The sequence below is a fragment of the Dryas octopetala genome, chromosome 2 (genome assembly GCF_963921425.1).
Source record: "Dryas octopetala chromosome 2, drDryOcto1.1, whole genome shotgun sequence".
NCBI classification, from domain to species: Eukaryota; Viridiplantae; Streptophyta; class Magnoliopsida; order Rosales; family Rosaceae; genus Dryas; species Dryas octopetala.
In genome coordinates this window covers 7,552,824-7,562,060 of record NC_141367.1, presented here as the reverse complement: position 1 = coordinate 7,562,060, position 9,237 = coordinate 7,552,824, and positions in this window count along the sequence as shown.

Genomic DNA, 9,237 nt, shown 5'->3' with positions numbered 1-9,237 from the left:
TTCCCGCTCACTTTTGTGTACCTGTGCAGGGTGCTCTGGATATCATTCTCTCTCATTACTCACTAGTCGGACCAGCTACCCGTTCCTGCCCCACTTCGACGTGTCATCCGCTCAGTGGTGGGTCAACGGGCCTACGTGGTTCGACTCGACGTTGACTGCTCTACCATTTTTGAGCATCAACAATATACATGTATAAATATCAAATTTAAAAGATTAAAGATATCGGTGTTTAACTAATATTGTAAATATTTTTGAATTAAAAAAAAACTATTATGAAATGGGTAGGGATAACCCTAATCCATATATAACCCCATAAGAAACTTCAAAAATCTACACAAAAGTAATCATCCAAGTTCAATTCTTCCTTTCATATAAATTCCAATATCCAAAAATAATCAATAAGTTCACAAAAATATTAGAATGGCAGTGCAATATATGATGCCTATATTCTGCCTATACAAAAGATTGGAATGTCAACTAGTATCTTCATATCCACAAAATGCTCAAAACATGTACCAGATTTATACCAACATGCATGTCAGTCTAAATATTATTGAGGGTAACAAATTAACTCTCCCAATTCAACTCGAATTTCATCAAATTTTTCTTATGTGTAACCGCCCCGCTTGTACTTCGAGTTACTCCACTGAAAACATTATAAAAAAGTGCATTAATATTTACATATTGGCAGCCAACACATGCAAAAGCTCAAACCTATACAGAAATCAGATTTATTACCCAAATTATCACTCATGCATGTAAATTTCACCAAATCAAAACCAACAAAACCTCTCGAATGCCACAAACTAGACCCAAAGTACCAAATCATTCAAACATAGCTTCAATTCATAAGATTTTTGATTTAAAACACTCTTGAACATGTCTAGTACTTGTTCCATAAGGATCAGGCCAAAAGCACTACTCAAAATCACGATGGTGCAACCAAACTCGTAATAATGCACTGTGTAGTAAAACTGTCATTTTCTAGCAAAACATAATCAGTTTTAGAAAATCATAGAAAATACATCTCAAATCGGATTTCAGTGATTCAGAGCTTGAAATTATTGTTGAGATGTCTAGTTTAAATGGTCCAAAAACCAAATTCAAAAGCCTTGTCAAACAGTTCAAATGTTTAGAAATGTGACACAAGGTCAAAACTGTGCAATGTAGGCAGATTGTGTAGTTTCCATGAAAATCAAAGCCTTTTTGTCAAAAAGCTTGGCCTTTTCACACAACAACACACAATTACAACCAACTAAGAGCATAATACAAGCTAGGGTTAGGGCCTTACCTCCAAGCTCTCGGTTTACAAATATTGAAATGGCAACAACACTTGGTCTAAATATAATCATATGCTACTATGTACAACATTAGGATGCAAAAATCTTTTTGCATACCACTTGCATTAGAAAAAATGGAGCATGAGTCAAGGATTATCTACCTAAACCTGCAGAAAACAATACCAACATATTAACAAATTAGACTCTGGAGTATTATTCCATCTTAACAAGAAAACTAGAAAGATTAATGATTAAAAAGACATAACAGAAACTAGATCCTAGATAATACTATGTTTAACATAGAGTAACCTTCACATTGAGAATATAGGACTCAAAAGGCTGAAAGATGAAAGATGAGAGAGAGAGTGAGAGAGAGAGATAGACCATGTGCTCTGCAACCTACATATATTGATAGAAACAAACAGATTTGTAAGAAATTATCCACCTAATGATGGTTGGATGAAACTCTTTCCCACAAATTGATAGAAACAAACAGATTTGTAAGAACGCCCATAATGATGCCCAAAACAAGACTCTTTCCCACAAATTAGCACATAAGCAAGCAATAAATAAAAAAGCTTTTCGAAGGAGTAAAGTTCAAATTAGCACATTGACTTGGCTTACATCATTTTCTTTGAATAAAAAAAAAAAACAGAACTTAAATTAGAAGTTAAAAGCATTTTAATATTAAATTAGATATAAATGAAAACAATACAAACATATATATTATACAAATGACACCATTATGTACAAACAAAATATAAATTGGACATGCCACTCTCACTCTTCCACTCTCACTCTTCATTTATATAAATGCCATGAAAGTTCAAGTGTCTTACTTAGTTACAATTTTATCACTGCTTTACTTTCTAAGGAAGTCATATATTTACAAACTTATTTTTCAATTCCAGTCATGCAGGGTAATCTTCCTATCATGTGTTAGTGACAAGATTACTAGCACAATCTACTAAATCTACTAAATCTACTGCTAATTGAGAGCACTGGAAATCAAACAGATTAGAAAGATGCAAGACATAGAGAGAGAGAGAGAGAGAGAGAGAGAGAGAGAGAGAGAGAGCATGCACCTCCACATGTTTCAAGTAATCTGGAACATATGATTGCTGCAATCTACATATTTTAGAATAACCACTCCTAATTAAGCTGCATCTTGTGGAAATAACATGAACTCTTCCATCTTTGTCTCTGCTAAGCCATCCACAAATGAATATCATATATAAGGTGGTTTATATTCATTGTATTATATACAAATATATCCCTACAAACTAATGTTAAGATAAGCAACTTTAATCGTACACCCATATATATTCTAAGTCCTGCTGTAAGAGGATGAGGAAGCTTCAAGAAAATTAGAGCAACATCAAAGAGGTGCCAAAATAATTAACATAAACAGATCTAGTTGGTAATTTACAAGAACTAAACAGGGAACACTATTAACAGTATAAAATAATATCAACAATGAATGGTAGGAGCTCTTGGAAACTGTAGGCAAGTATTATCTATGTATATATATTTATTATATATACATATCTGAAACACCTCGAACCTCGGCCCCATGAAAGTACTGAACATCAAGCGGTTAAATCTGTTTTCTCTTACTTTTGAGCCAAGCACAACAACATAAGTAAATATAATTCTATCAAAACATTTTAAACAAACCACTGAGTAAAAACAATTAAATAAATCTTTCTGGGTCCCACTGCCTCGTCTTCTCCCCGCTGTTTCCTCAGCCTCCTTAACCTGCAAAACACAAATCCTACACCACATCCATGGTGAACCCGGTCATACGACAAACCCGATAAGCTCACTAGAGTTCGTATGAGTGAAATGACATAATAATAGTTGTCCTCAATAATTTTCTCAATCCCCCAACTCAAAAATAATCCACAAAATATCCATAATTACTTAATTACAAAACATTCCACCTCCTAATTAATAACCTCACGGCATAATCACCCTCGCTTCCCTTCTCAAACTTCAAGCCTAAACCTTACCAAGTTCTAACCAGCCGTCCTAACGAACAAAAGCCATACAACACACGGTACAAACAAACATCTATCCAATTTCACTCACGACGCTCTTTGAAACCCTCCAACTTTAAAACTATTTCACAAATCCATCTCTTCTTTCAAATCCATTTTTAAGTCATCTCAAAACTGTAATTCGAACTCTGAAGAATAAATAGTATTTTCAAGTTGTAAAACTGTTAAAATAACTTAAATAACAACACAAAGCTCTACTGAAACTGTCATTTAAAATATTTACTGATGTAATTTCATTTCTCAAAATGCTCCACAAACTGAAATCTCACGCCACACTAGTACCCGGGAAGCTGCTGGTCATACACTGCCGAGTCATCTCTAGGCAAGTGCAGAGCAAATCTATACCTGCTGTGATGCTGGTCATACACCGCCGACTAGGCAAGTGCAGAGCAAGTGCTGGTCGTACACCGCCGACTAGGCAAGTGCAGAGCGAGTGTCATGCTGGTCATACACCGCCAATTAGGCAAGTGCAGAGCGAGTGCTGGTCGTACACTGCCAACTAGGCAAGTGCAGAGCAAGTGCTGGTCGTACACCGCCGACTAGGCAAGTCCAGAGCGAGTGTCATGCTGGTCATACACCGTCAATTAGGCAAGTGCAGAGCGAGTGTCATGCTGGTCATACACCGCCAATTAGGCAAGTGCAGAGCGAGTGTCATGCTGGTCATACACCGCCAATTAGGCAAGTGCAGAGCGAGTGCTGGTCGTACACTGCCAACTAGGCAAGTGCAGAGCAAGTGCTGGTCATACACCGCCGAGTCATCTCTAGGCGAGTGCAGAGCAATATATACCTGCGTGCTGGTCGTACACTGCCGAGTCATCTCTAGGCAAGTGCAGAGCAAATTTATACCTGCTGTGATGCTGGTCATACACTGCCGACTAGGCAAGTGCAGAGCGAGTGCTGGTCGTACACTGCCAACTAGGCAAGTGCAGAGCGAGTGCTGGTCATACACCGCCGAGTCATCTCTAGGCGAGTGCAGAGCAAATATACACCTGCTGAAGGGGGTACTAATATGGCGGTTTGAAACCGCTTCTGTATACCTCAATCAACCACATCTCAAAATACTCCTTCAGATAAAAACTGAAATTTAATTCTTCTAATAAATACGCTTAAATAAATCATTTTCAAATCATAAAAAAACTGCTAGATTCAAATCATTTCCGAAGGACGAAAATTCAATAATAAAACTTCTCCAAAATAATGCCAAAAACCATTTCCAGAAACTATACATACCCAATTAAATCAAGAAGATAGTTGAATTATAAAATGTGCAAAACATTTCGGAAACCAGAGATCCACTCACAGTCTACCCCGAGCTATACCGAATCCTTCTCCGAAACTGATTCCTACTCACGCCTCCTCACTTGTTTGCCATTCTTACTCACAGTCTACTGTATAATAATTGCTTAATCCTCACTCATATACCTCGACCATAAACATTTCTCAAATTTCTAATCAATCTCTTAGCCTCAAATCCTCGTCGCTTCACTCTCATGATTCACATCCTACACTTTGCTTCCTCTAACACATAGCAACAAACACACAAAACAGACAATTTGCTAACGGTACTCCATAATAAAACTAGAAGGTTTCACTCACAAATTAACTACGTAAAAGACCGAAATATCCATCACGGTGCCATTGCTCGGATACCAAATCCGGCAGCATAACGGCATCGGGAATGAAACTTCCCGAGCCCATGTACCTGTTAAGACCAGACAACCAACAATATACAATAGATTCTTTAACTAGCTGTTAAACAACCGAAACAAGCGGCCAACCACCACACACGGTGGCTGCCCGGCCATAAACAACACACAAAAATAACCTCAGATAGTCACCGAACCTAAAATTAAGCTACTAGAGCTCTAAGGAAGTGGAAAAATACAAGCAACCATCCAACCCGCCGCCACGAGTGGCGGAGCCGACGGTGGCAGGGGCGGCACAAACGTAGGAACACCCAAATTCAACTCCAATTAATCCTAATTGCATAATAAAACCTTCAATTGCACAAAATCCACTCAAATTCAAGTCCAATTTCAAGAAATCCGAAATATAACAAACACCCTAAAATCAATTTTCAATTTCTCAAAATTGAACATCAACACCTTAGGGGAAAGATTACCCGTACCTAGAGGATCGATTTTGTCAACTGGACCGACGGCCAAAAGTCGCCGGAAACGCCGGAATCGACGGCGGAAGCCGCCGGCTTTTGCATCGTCGATTCGCCGCTGTGTGTGATCACCGGAGTAAGGGGGTAACGCTGCTGGACTCGCCGGAGCCTGGGGAAGAGAACCCAAGTGGTCGTCGGCCTCGAACTCGCCGGAAAAATTGATTCGCCGTCGAGAGCTTCGTTCGGAAACGGCGTCGCTGCGCCGCCGTTGCGGCTTGGTTGGCTGATCGGACCCCACTGGGAGGTCGGCGACGTGGAGGCGAGTCCAACGCCGGTCAGAGGACTGAAATCCGGCGCCGACCGAGGGTCGAGGAGAAAGATCACCGGGGAAGAGAGAGAGAGAGCCAGCCGAGAGAGAGAGAGAAAACCCGCGGGGAGAGAGGAGAGAGAGTGTCCAGAAATTTCTGGATTTTGGGCATTTAAAACCCACTCCTACTAAATTACAAAATTGCCCTTCGCTTCAAATGCTCGTATCTCTCAAACTATAACTCTGTTTTATACGTGCTTCATGTCTACGAACTCGTAGGCTCGAGATCTATCAAACGGACCCAAGGTCAAAGACGAAAGTCCCTTAGTTTAAAAAGTCAACTTTGGGTCGGGTCGTTACAATATCAATAATTAATCAATATATATATATTAATATCGATCAATAATTAATCAATTGACATGACTCATGTGAATTGGATAGTTTAGGCAAACAAAAACTTCAAAATTCCAAGTAGGACTTCAAGAGTAGGTAAGGAGTTTTGGGAGAGCAGAGTTCTATTTGTTGGCTCCATGTGCAAGTGCAAGATAGATAGATAAATAGATAGATATAGATAGAGAGAGAGAGAGAGATAGAGAGAGAGACAGAGACATAGACAGAGACAGAGACATGCATGTGTCAAAATATTAAGCACCCTAAATTAATATACCTGAATATTCTCAGGAGAAGCCAACTGACGAAGAAATTCAGGGTTTTGCATCACTTCTCTTAAATGAAAATTGCAATCAAGCATGCTCTATGTATGTAATTGGAGTTTGGAGCCAAGAATCTACAGTTTGGTAATGTTAAGAAACAATAAATTTCACCATCAAAAGCCCATGTTATCAAAGTACAAGTATCCTGTTTCAAAAATTCACCTCAACATATACACTTATGTATCTAATTATATTAGACAAACAGAAAGAAGGTTGAAGTTTCATTCTTGAAGCACCTCTTTCACATAAGTGGAGCAAAAAGGTGTTCCCTTAACCCTGAAAGTTGTCCTGACGTAGTGAGAAGGAGTCAACAGCAGTGTGAAATTAATAATGTAAAAGATCACCACCTTCTGCATTTGCTCTGCTTCACCAAAAATTGCACACGCAAAATGTCTATCAAATTTTCTGAATTATGAGTTTGATGCAGATTCACCATTCAATAACAAATCACAATATGGGGCAATCAAAATGCAAACTGAAGACATTGCAATTCCAAAATACTTGGCAATCTGGAAATTTCTTTACAATTTTTTTACAATTAAAACGCCAATGTGAAGTAATATAATTTGAGGCAAAAGAAGGTTATAGTTTTGAAAATTTAGAGACACTATGCTACTGTTTCTAACTTAGAAATCTACATATGCTATATCTATACACTACTACCATTGTGGTCTAACAACCTGCCAGTGGTCTACCATATTTTCATTTCTCCAACCACAGTAAACTGGATTCTGAGCAACACAGGTTTAGTTTTTGGCCAAGTTAACAATTAAACAAAATTAATGACTCTTGCAAGCTGTTACCCACATATATATTGGTAATGACTTACAATTTCATGGCCATAATTTTCCCACCTTAACTGTCACAATTTGATTTCAATGGCTGGCCCACACCCAGTAACCATACCCCAAATTATAAACTTGCCCCAACTTTAGTTTTTGACCAAGATATAAGATGTTGATCCAAATGGGCCTAATGTAAGCTTGTAAATTTGAGAATAAAAGGTATAGTACATAAAGTGAGGATCTTTTTGCTGAATTTTAATAATCGAAGCCGTACCTTCAATCACGACAGGAAGACATCCTCTACTTCGCCATGCTGATATCTGTAAACAGTCCAAAGATGGAAAACATATATGAGATTGCAAACATAACATTTTCTTGGGAAGATGTTTTCCAGGGTAACAAAGAGTGCACATAAGTTTGGTTTTTCTTACTCTTCTCAAAGTAGAGGCCACATAATCAGGTGAATTTGAAAAGAAAGATACGTAAACAAAGAGCCACTCATCCAAGCTCAACCAAGGTACCAATTTGTAAATGAACTTAATTTAAAAATGGTAGGATTAACCATTTGCCATACTGCTACCAAAAATAAAAAAAATAAATGGAAAGCAAGTCTCCAAAATGAGACATGACAATAATGAGGCTTGCGGCAAAGTCAGTGACAGTCATGGCTGGAAAATTTACCTTAAGCTGATTTGTAGACAAAAGTGCAAGAATCTCATGTACTGGTGCTCCAATTGGGAACCGAAAATCAAGTTCTGTAATGGTAAAGCAAGTAACAAATAACTTACTTTGTAAATGATTAATTTATAAACTTTTGGTGATATACAAGATGGAGCATGCCTAGAAGAGCATGCACTGAATGTGAAATTGAGTTTATCTCATATGAACACCAGAAATAAAAAAGGAGTTCTTACCTCCGACCAGTTGCTTTCTGTTGAAAATCCCAAAACAAGATCCTTCAACCTCCTCAAATACCACCAGGAAAAACCCTAATTTGAAGAAAAACCTAAACAAACAGAAAACCCCAATTTTGAAACCCTAATTTCAGCAAAGAGAGAAGAGGACAGAGAGAAAGAGAGAACCCAAGAGATCGAGATGACTAATCTTACCTTTTGGCTGCAACCCAAGACGATGAGTGAGGCAGAGAAAGCTCTTGAGGGCCGACGTCATTGCCAAGGTCAACGACACGACGGTGACAAGGACTGTGAGAACGGCGACGCAACGGCGAGGGCTGTGGGTGGGTGAGAGAGAGAGAGAGAGAGAGAGAGAGAGAGAGAGAGCTCGGGGTGAGAGGGAGTGTCTGAGACTGAGAGTGTTTCTGTGTTAATTGTGTTTGAGAGGGGGGAGTATCGGGTCTAACTTAAGTCAAAACATTTAAGTTGTGGCAAAAATTTGTATATTTGATTTTTAGTTAAAACAATTAATATCAGTTTATGGTTTAGATATCGATTATTATAAAATTTTAATTTCTACCCAAAAATTTAGATATCAAATTTGAAAACTTGGCGATATATAAATGTATTTAGACATTATTTTTAGAAAATTAAAAATCTAACTGATATTAAAAACTTTGACAATATCGATTTTTTTAAAACCGATATATTTTTAGTGATATCTATTAAGGTTTTTCTTGTAGTGCTGGATTCTATAAAAATCAGTCTTTTCAAGCAAGAAACATGAAAACGCTAATGGAGAATCCTTCAACTAAAAATCTAAATGAATATGTTTGAAAATATATGAAAAGATTTAAACAACACTCAAACCCATTCAGATTTTAGATGAAAAAACAAGTTAAAAAAATCATTTAGTTTTTGAAAATCAAAAGTATTTTCTTATTTGATAAAGAATAAGTATTCACCCAAAATACCCAGGCATAAACACACGAAAATACCCACTGAAAATATGCTCATCAACACCCAGAAAAACATCTAAACCGATACCTCATATACCCGTACACACACACGCCATTCCCATGTTTGCCC